This window comes from Cannabis sativa, chromosome 9 (assembly GCF_029168945.1).
Source record: "Cannabis sativa cultivar Pink pepper isolate KNU-18-1 chromosome 9, ASM2916894v1, whole genome shotgun sequence".
In the NCBI taxonomy this organism is placed as follows: Eukaryota; Viridiplantae; Streptophyta; class Magnoliopsida; order Rosales; family Cannabaceae; genus Cannabis; species Cannabis sativa.
Window position 1 is genome coordinate 48793944 of NC_083609.1, and position 10170 is coordinate 48804113.

Genomic DNA, 10170 nt, shown 5'->3' on the forward strand with positions numbered 1-10170 from the left:
TTTGGAATTTTAGAATGTCGGTTTGGTGGATTAGGAAAATTACCAAAATGCCCTAGGTTATTTTAAAGTTTAAATTTTATATAAGGGGTAGATTAGTCATTTTATTAAAGAGGTATTTTGACTTTTAGTCTTGTGGGCTGACCATTAAATTAAAAAGAAAAATCTTATATATTTTTGAGTTAACTTAGAAGCTAAGGCACCAAGCTTCTTCTTCTCTTCTTTTCCTTCACGCAAGCCAAACCAACCAACCTTGAGGATTTTCTTCAGCCTTTTCCCTTCATTTCAAAGCTGATTCTTGCCCAAGTTAACCTAGAAGAGCTTTGAGGTAAGTTCTTAACCTTTTTGGATTGAAAACTTTAGGTTTTGAGGCAGGATTTTGTAATTCTGTGGTTGTATGAATTAAACTAAGATTGGGGTATGTTTAGGGTAGGTTTTTGAATATGTTGGAAATGGTTTTAAGTGGTTTCTATGGCTGCTTGATTGAGTTTGGTTTGTCGAAGCCAAAGTTGAGTTTTCTTCACTTTAATGTGTGAATTTGATTCAATGATTGAATTGTTGTGTTTTGAAGCTTGGAATAAGTTGTATTATGGTTATTATACTATTCTGTGAAGTTTGGGAACAATTGGTTAGGTTTGGAGCAAGTTTTGGGACTTTGAAGAGCTGAAATTTTCGAGTTCCTGCTGTAGTGAACCAGAATTCCGGATGGAACAGTGCTGCACCAACCAAAATTTCGGATGGTCAATTTTTAGGAATCCCTGATTTTCGTATTTTAGCCATTATTTTTCACTCGGTTGTCCGTTTTAGACATTCTATATACCACTTCGAAGCTTATGAAGAGCTCTACATTATGAGACATAGATTAGAGCCAAAAGATGTATTTTAATTTAGGATGTTTTCACCATAAGTTTTGGTTAAAAAGCCTAGGTTATTTTATGCGGGTTTTAGACAGTGTTTTGGAATAGACACTTATTGATTTACTTTTGTCGTGACATAGGACCCGAGACTGTCCAGCATTGTTCCACTCAGGTCGACCCGCATACTTGAGTTCTGAATTGAGGTAAGAAAAGTAGTAAGCACCGTATGTGGCTAAATGTTAGCGATTGAATGGTTATAGCCTTGATTATTATCAAGATTCCAATTAAATGTTTATTGAGTCTCGGTTGTGACCGAGGGTTGGAAGCGGTTATTACCGTTATGAGTTGCTGACTTCGCTTTTAGCCAACGACAATGAGTCTTTTTGATAAGCGATAAAAGATATGTCGTAATATGAATATGTAAATAAATCAATAATAAGAAGACACCGAAATTTTATAGAGGTTCAGCCCCGAGCAGTTCGGTAATAGCCTAATCCTCGTTAGTTGTATTGACTTAAGAATAAGGAAGAAGATTCCTTTTCTTATAGCTCTTACAATAATATCTCTGAATATATAATTCTTAAATAGCCTTAGCTTATAGCGTTTCGGCGTATAATATCTCTGTTTACAGTTTTTCGATCGATCCCTTGCCCAGTGAACATTCCTCACTATTTATAGGGTAGGAAACTTGAGGAGGAAGAGTTTCCTCTTTCGTTACAATGCGCATAAACAGAAAGATCGTGTGATCATTGTTGAATGATAGGATCGTGGGATTGAAGCTGAATACACTGATAGTGGGATCGTGTGTATGCCACATCCACGTAAGTTGATCCCTGAGTTATAGGGTTTGAGCTGGTGACTCACGATGCGCTTGGTTGAATTCGCTAAGTGTTGCTCATTCTGCATGGCTCGTTGAGTATTCCATTATGGACATGCCAGCGAGGCATCCTGCTCGGCATGTTGATCCAACCAGGTGCTTTAAGTAGATGCCACGTCTCACCATTCTTGTGATGCCACATCAGAGTGCCAATTTTGGGATAACATTTGCCCCCCAAGTCTGTGCGGGACCTCCGAGGTTGCGTATAGACTTATTCCGAGTTGGCTCTGCCCTTGAAAGGGGACACGTGTCGAGCATGACCGTTCGAGACTCGATGTGAAGCTGACTAGGCGTCCCTTCGATTTTTGGCTAATTAATGCTCTGACAATTAATATTTTGAAAATCCAAATTTCTCTCTCTACGGGTGACAGTTGCACTCGATTATTTTGATTTCCCATATTTGCTTTCAAGGCGGGAAGTCGAGGCGTCTAAGGTTCCTTTACGTACAGTTACCCTTTTTCCTATAAATACTTGGAGTACTGGCACATTATCTCATTTTATCACCCTTCGTTGTTAAGCAAACATCAGAGCAAAAAGAGAGAGCTTTTTGGCTTCAAAGTTGCTGAAGAGTTTACAGACGATTTCTGGCTTGCTTGAACCCGGACACTTGAATCTTTGAGTAAGTTTCTGATTCCCTTTATGTTTTTCCTTTGCATGCTTGTGCTTTGAATGTAACTTTGCTGTAGAAAGAACACTGTAGGAAACCCTAGGGTTTAAAACCTCTGCGACTCTTCTTTTCCATGTCCTTGCGTTAGCTTTCAGCCGTAAGGCTTGTTTTAGAACTACATTGCGTCTGTTTCCCATTCAGCTTTTTTCAAGCTTCATGAACTTTTTTGCCCTAACTCAAGAAAAACTTTATGGCTTCTTGAGTTTAGACTTTTCTCTGAACATGATCGTTCTTTAATCTGTTGGGTACTCCTGGTCGGCATATTTGCTTGTTTTTTCGCTTGATACTCCGTCCAACACTCATCTTGCGTGTTGTCTTTTGTAGATGAACCCAGGTGAGTCTTGGGAGCCCGAGCATCAAATCGACCAGGAACTGCTTCAACTTCTGGACGAAGTCCACCCTCGTCTTCGTGATAATCCTCCTTCAAGAGAAGGATATTCTTCTGATTCCGTACCCAGCCATAGAATGATGGCTCGTACTAAGAAAACTACGCGTCTGGCTGACGCTTCTGACCCCCAGGTGGCTTGGCTTGCCACTCTGCCCGATGCCGAACAGGATTTGGTGGTCCCAATGGAGGAGGACTGTGAGGGGGATGCTGAGGTCCAAGAGGTTGAGGAACTGGACGAGGCGCGTCCGGGTAGCCCTCTGTTGGAAATCATTTTACCAGGATCTTAGATCTACTCACAAGTATGTTGATTAACACCCTAAATATGAACTTCTAAAACGATTATAAATTAAACACATATAAAGTATGAGAAACCTTACATTGGGTGCAGCGGAATAAAATGTCTCCTTCTGTTCAGATCTCTAACCCTTGTATCCTTTCTGTCGCAGAGTATTATCAAGATCTGAACCTGGATCTCTTTCTCTCCTTTCTTTAGTGCTGAATCTCCTTCTTGTTGAATGTCTTTCTTCACGATCTTCATCACAATGATTGAGGTATCACTTGCTGTGTGTGGGCACTACTCTATCACTAAGAGGTTCGAAATTTACAAGAGAGAAGAAGAGAGTGAATGTGGCGGCTAGGTTTAGAGAGAGAAGGCTCAGGTTTTTCTCTGAAGGAAACAAGATGTGAAAATTGTGTCAATTTCCTGAAGCCTTCACTATCTATTTATAGCATTCCACATAGGGTTAGGTTTGAATTATTTGGCATTAAAATAATGAAAATATCATATGATAAAGCCTATAAAAGTGGCCGGCCACGGCTATATGGATTTGGGCCTCACTTTTTGCAATTTTGCAGTTTTATCATTTCTGCATCTCATTTTCTCAAAAACGCCAATTTTCAAATTCAACCATTTAAATGCCAATTCTAACTATTTCATAACTATAAATAATTATTAAATAATATTATCATTTATCATATTTATTAATTGAATCATACAAAGTATCTTAATTAACAAATATGCCCTAAAAACTCTTTCTTTACAATTTCGCCCTTACTTAGTGAAAAATTCACAAATAGACATAGTCTAATTTGAGAATTATAATTGATTAATCAAAACCAATTAAATGAGTCTTACAAGTAATATTATCTCAACTAGTGGGGGGACCATGGGTCTATATAACCGAGCTTCCAATAAGCAGATCAAGAATTTATAACCTAAATTCACTGAGTTATTAATTCTTCGTTGAATCCACGTATAGAACTTAGAATTGCACTCTCAGTATATAGAACGTTCTATATGTTCCACCATATAGACATGTCATTAGTTATCCATTGTTATAATCCTAATTTGATCAATGATCCTCTATATGAATGATCTACACTGTAAAGGGATTAGATTACCGTAACACCCTACAATGTATTTTATCCTTAAAACACTTAACCCCGTATAAATGATATTTCAACTATGTGAAATGAGTACTCCATCATTTATTTTCGTTTGGTCAAGGTCGAAGGAGATCATCCTTTACTTTCTATTCGCCAGATAGAAGCTATAGATTCTATATTTATGTTAGCGCTCCCACTCAATTGCACTACTGTGTTCCCAAAATGTACGTATCACCCTGACCCAAAAGTAGGCTTAACTAACAAATCAAAGAACATGAATAACACTCTTAAGATTGAACCTAATCATATCAGGATTTAGATCATTTGATCTAGGATCAACTAGGCGATATTGACTTGAATAGATATTACGGTAAGTTTGATAAATCTATGTCAAAGTTCAATATCGGTCCCTTCCGATGCATACTCCATACACCCAACCTGAGCTTTACTTTAACCAATGCTCTGGAAAGAACATAGCATTATACCAAATGCAAGTAAACTCTGTTGTACATTATCATATCAGTAAAACCCTGTGTCTGATAAATCTAGGAATCTTTATTCACCTAGTCATGTTTACTTTCCAATGTGTTGACAACACAATAAACAGGATCAAGTATGTGAAAAGGGTTTCAGATGAATTTATAAATCAAATAGACAAGCAATTGATAACATGAACTAAAACATACACAAATGAATGAAAGATACTTCTGTTTCTTTATTGATGTAGAATAAAATGGATTACATTAAAATAGAGTTTTATTTAGGGCATAAAACCCAACACCCTCCCGCTGCTGAGGGAGAGGAAGAGATTGAACCCCCTAACTTTGGGGAGTACAATGAGGCTGGGCAACCAGTTGATGCTGACGTGGACATCCTGGTTGCGGGCGTTGATTACGTCACTGAGGAGCTTGCTGAGGCGGTTCCTCACAGGAGGCAGGGTGCCTTGGGCGCTAGATGGGTGAGTCCTCCGTCCAAGATTTCGGAGGCACGCCTCCGCACTCTCGACCAGGACGGATACCTGGGCGAGCTGGACTGCTACATTCCCGCCCACGACAACCGCGCTACAAACCCTGATAAGGGGATGTGCGCCTGGTCGGGGGCTCACGACCAGCAAGGGACGCTGATGCCCTTGCACAAATACTTCCGGGATGTGGCGGACTTCTTTGGCCTTTGTCCGGCTCAGATTACTCCCAAGGGCATTAAGTATTTGTCCGCTCTCTTTGTCCTCTATGCTTCCTAGGGATGGGATGCTCCTTCTCCCCACGAGGTTGCTTGGTTCTTCGACCTGAAGTCTACCCCCAAGCAAGGCAGGTCGGGGTATTTTTACTTCTCTCAGCCAGGCTTCAAATGGTTGAGCAGGACGGACCACAAGGCCATCAGCAAAATAGGGCATTTTGTTGATGAGTACTTCATGGTGAAGGATCCGAACATCACCCGGACTCGGTTTCAGCACATTCCGACATATCACCGTCCTCCCCTCACCCTTAGTCTTAGGGATTTGGCTCAAAAGCTTGCCCGGTTGCCGGTGGAAGATAGGGATTGTTGGGTTTTGTGCCCTAAATAAAACCCATTTCAATATAATCAGATTTACTTATTAATAAAGATCAGAAATAACATTTTATGTTGCATGGTTCACATAATTTATTTCATGATTATATGTATATAATGTATGAATTCTTTTAAAATCCAAAACATATGAATTTGTTAAAGATTATAGTGTTGTCAGCACAGTGGAATATAATCTTAATTATATGTTCAAAAGTTTATTCCCTGATTTGTCAGAACACTGGATTTAGACTGACATGGTATAATCAACGATAGGTATTCTTACACCTTGTAAAAGTGTTATGTCCTTTCCAGGACATTGGCAAAGCTTACCTATCGGATGTATGGAGTATACATCGGAAGAGACCGATATTGAACTTTGATTAGATATATTAAAACTTACCGTAATATCTATTCAATTCAATATCACCTGTTGATCCTAGATCGAATGACCTTAATCCTGATATGGTTAGGTTCGATCTCAAGAGTACTATACATGTTCTTTGATTTGTTAGTTAAGCCTACTTTTGGGTCAGGGTGATACGTACATTTTAGGAACATGATAGTATAATTGAGTGGGAGCGCTACCATAAATATGGAATCTATAACTTCTATAGGAACTTAGAAGTGAAACGATGATATACTTCGAGCTTGGCTAAACAGAGATAAATGGTGGAGATCTCATTTCACTTTGTTGAAATATCATTTATACGGAGCTAAGTGTTATAAGGATAAAATACATTGAAGGTGTAACGGTAGCTTAGTGCCTTTTCAATGTAGATCATCTATTAGAGGGTCATTGATCACATTATGGTTATAACAATGGATAACTAATGACGTGTCTATATCATGGAACATATAGAGCGTTCTATATGACTGAGAGTGCAATTCCAAGTTCTAAGTGTGGATTCAACAAAGAATTAATAAGTTAGGGAATTTACTTGGTAAATTCAGTTCGACTTATTGGAAGCTCGGTTATATAGACCCATGATCCCCATACTAGTTGAGACCATACTGCTTGTAAGACTCAGTTAATTGATTTTAATTAATCAATTATAATTCTAAAAGTTAGACTATGTCTACTTTATGAATTTTCACTAAGCAAGGGCGAAATTGTAAAAAAAAAAAGAGATTCTAGGTTTATTTATTAATTATGAGACTTTACATGTCTAAATTAATAAATATATTAAATGGAAATATTATTTAATAATTATTTTTAAGTTATTAAATAATTAGAATTGGCATTTAAAAGGTTAAATTGGAAAATTGGCATTTTTGAGAAAATAGGAATGGAAAATAATAAAATGGAAAAATTGCAAAGTGAGGCCCAATTCCCTTTGTATGCCCGGCTACTATGCACAAGAAATACCATTTGTAGTTTCCATTATTTTAATGCCATACAATTCTAACCTAAGCCTAGAGGGTATTCATATAAATAGAAAGTGTTGGCTTCAGGAAACATACAACTTACACAACTTTGAACATTGGTTTGTCTCAGAAAAGCCTCACGCCTCTCTCTCTCTCTCTCTCTCTCTCTCTCTCTTTTCTTCTCTCTAAATTTCGAAATTCCTTGAGTGATGAGTAGTGCCCACACACATCAAGTGGTATCTCAATCATAGTATGTAAGACTATGGAAAATCTGCATCAAAGAAGGAGAAAAGAAGATCCAAATTCAAATCTTGATTATGCTCTGCTACAGAAAGGAATCAAGGGCTAGAGATCTGAATGGAAGGAGTCATATTATTCCGCTGCACCCACTGTAAGGTTTTCTAAACTTTATATGTGTTTATTTTCATTGTTTTATAATTCATATTAGGATGTTAATCAAACATACTTGGTAGTAAATCTAGATCCTAGTAAAATAATTCCAACAACTGGCACCAGAGCCATGGTAATGATTTACTTTCATGATATATGAATTAAAACAATGTTTATATGTTTTTGTGTTGATTTGGATGGCTTCATGTGGTTTATGTGTTAGTTGATGAATGTATATGCTGTACAATACCTTTTTCCATGAAAAATATTTTTTTTCTTTTTTTGAAAATATTTTATTTGGATTCCTTGTGAAAAATTAAGCAATTTTATTTTTTACAGAACTCGATTCTGATGAAAAACGAAAAAGTTATGATTTTTGGAAAAAATCAAATTTCGGGTGTCCATGGGTGCTCAATCGCACGTGTGAGCTGTGCATCCAGCCCGTGTGCACCCTGCACCTCCGCCCAGTCGCACCCTGCAGCTGACCAAGTTTTCTCGGTCAAGCATCCTGTAGGCGCCAAAGATTCTCGGCGTGAACACCTCCTCCGCGCGCGTATGGGCTGCTAGCAGCCTACTGGGCAGCCAAACCCAAAATTGCGATTTTTGGGATTTTTTCCCAAAAATCCAAATCCAATTTTTTCATGGGATTGTTTCCCAAAATTCATTTTTCCAATTTTAAATATTTCTAAATTGAAATATTTCTAATTTTAAATATTTTCAATTTGAAATTTTTTTCCAATTTTAAATATTTCCATTTTAGAATATTTCTAATTTTAAATATTTCCTATTATTGTCAGATTTAAAAATATGTTAACTTCCTTAATATTTATTTATTATTTAATTATAAGATTAGATATTTTGATATTTAACATATTTTAAATTAGAAGATAACTTTGTCTTTTTATTTAAAATATTATATTAAAATTATCTTATATGACAAATTAAATAATTAATAAATTTGAAATTAACATAGATATTTTTATAGATATACTTACCATAATATTTTCAAATTCAAAATTTGTTATTTTGTTAAATATTTAATTATTTATAAATTATAAGTTTAAAAATGATATTTTTTCTATATATATCATTTTTTTCCTTATTGGAAATTTATAAATCATATCTTAAATATTTAAATAACTTAGATATTTTTGTAGAAATTTGAATATTGCTTAATTTGAGATATTTTGACATATAATTATGGTAATTATTATTCATTTATTATTTTATTCCTAAAATAATAATTATCTAACCAAATCTATTTTAAATTAGTTTATTTTATTAAATTATAAGATCTGAAAGTGATCTTGAAGATTCTTTCTTTCAAATCATTGATCTTATTTGATATTTAATTTAATTTGATTCAAATAAACCTAGATATTTCAAAATTAGTTTCCTTTATTTTTAAATTTTTAAGGTTTGTTTTAACAACCCTAAATTTTTAGAATTTAGTTGGTTAGTTTAAGAATAATAATTTAATTATATTAATATCTTATTTTCCCATCTGTTACATGGACAATGTTTGTTTAATTTTATATTGTTTATTCAAAACTTTTTAACAAACCTATTATTTATCTGATCTAAATTGCTATGATTAACTTGTTGACAGATCCAATGATCTGATTTTAATCATAGTCCAATTGTCAATAGATCTTATAAATAATTTGTAACAAGTAAATTTTGTACTTCTTTCATCTGTGTAAACCTAGTAACATGATAGGGTCCATCCAAATCATTTAACCTGTGTGAGCCTATATGTTCGCTATTGGGCTTAGATGCATATAGGAAGCCCATTTAAGTTTTTACTAAGTAAATGGACTAGGTTGCTAAAATAAAATTTGACATAAGTAATTTTATTTAGGCCCAATTAGATTTGGGCTTATTCAATGAATAACAATTGTTTATTTAAAGGTTAAATTCCTCTCTTTTGGGCCTTGTGTGAGAGTTGGGGGCCAATAGAAGTGGGTACGACATACTGAACCCAGCTCCCCCTCACATGAACTACCCCAATTGTGAAGGCCCATTTGCCTTATTTAAATAATTGTATTAGGTTAATTATATTAGTATAACCTAATTAAAATTGAATTAGCAACATAATTAACTTTTAAAATATATGAAATTTATTTTTCATTTTAATATTTTAAAGTTAATTTTACAAAAACACTTAGTTAATGATATATATTCTAGATAGTTATTTCTGTACTAGTTATTATTTCTAATATTAAATAGGAAAATATCATTGATTGTGAAATTAATTGTTTAATAATTAATTTTGGTACAATCTAAGTTTAGTATATTTTCCTAGTATTAAACTAGAATTAATAATTAAGTTTCCTCTATACTTAATTATTTATTTCTTGAATTTAATACATTTAATTAAATTTAAAATTTCAATACCTAAGTTGATTTTCATCATGATACTTAAATATTGTTATTTTCATGTTATTTAATTAAAATTGGAAATTATTTTAAGTTTGGAATCTTAATTCAGAATAACTTAAGTTTGAATAATTTTCAAAATATATTTTATTTTATTTTATTAATCTTTTACCCACAATTTTGAAATTGCATTTCTTTAATGCAGAAATTTCGAATTTTATTTGAAAAATAGATTAAAGTTGAAAATTATTTATTTTAATTTTGGACCAACTTAAATCAATGATTTTTTCATTTAATGATTAATTAAAATAAATGA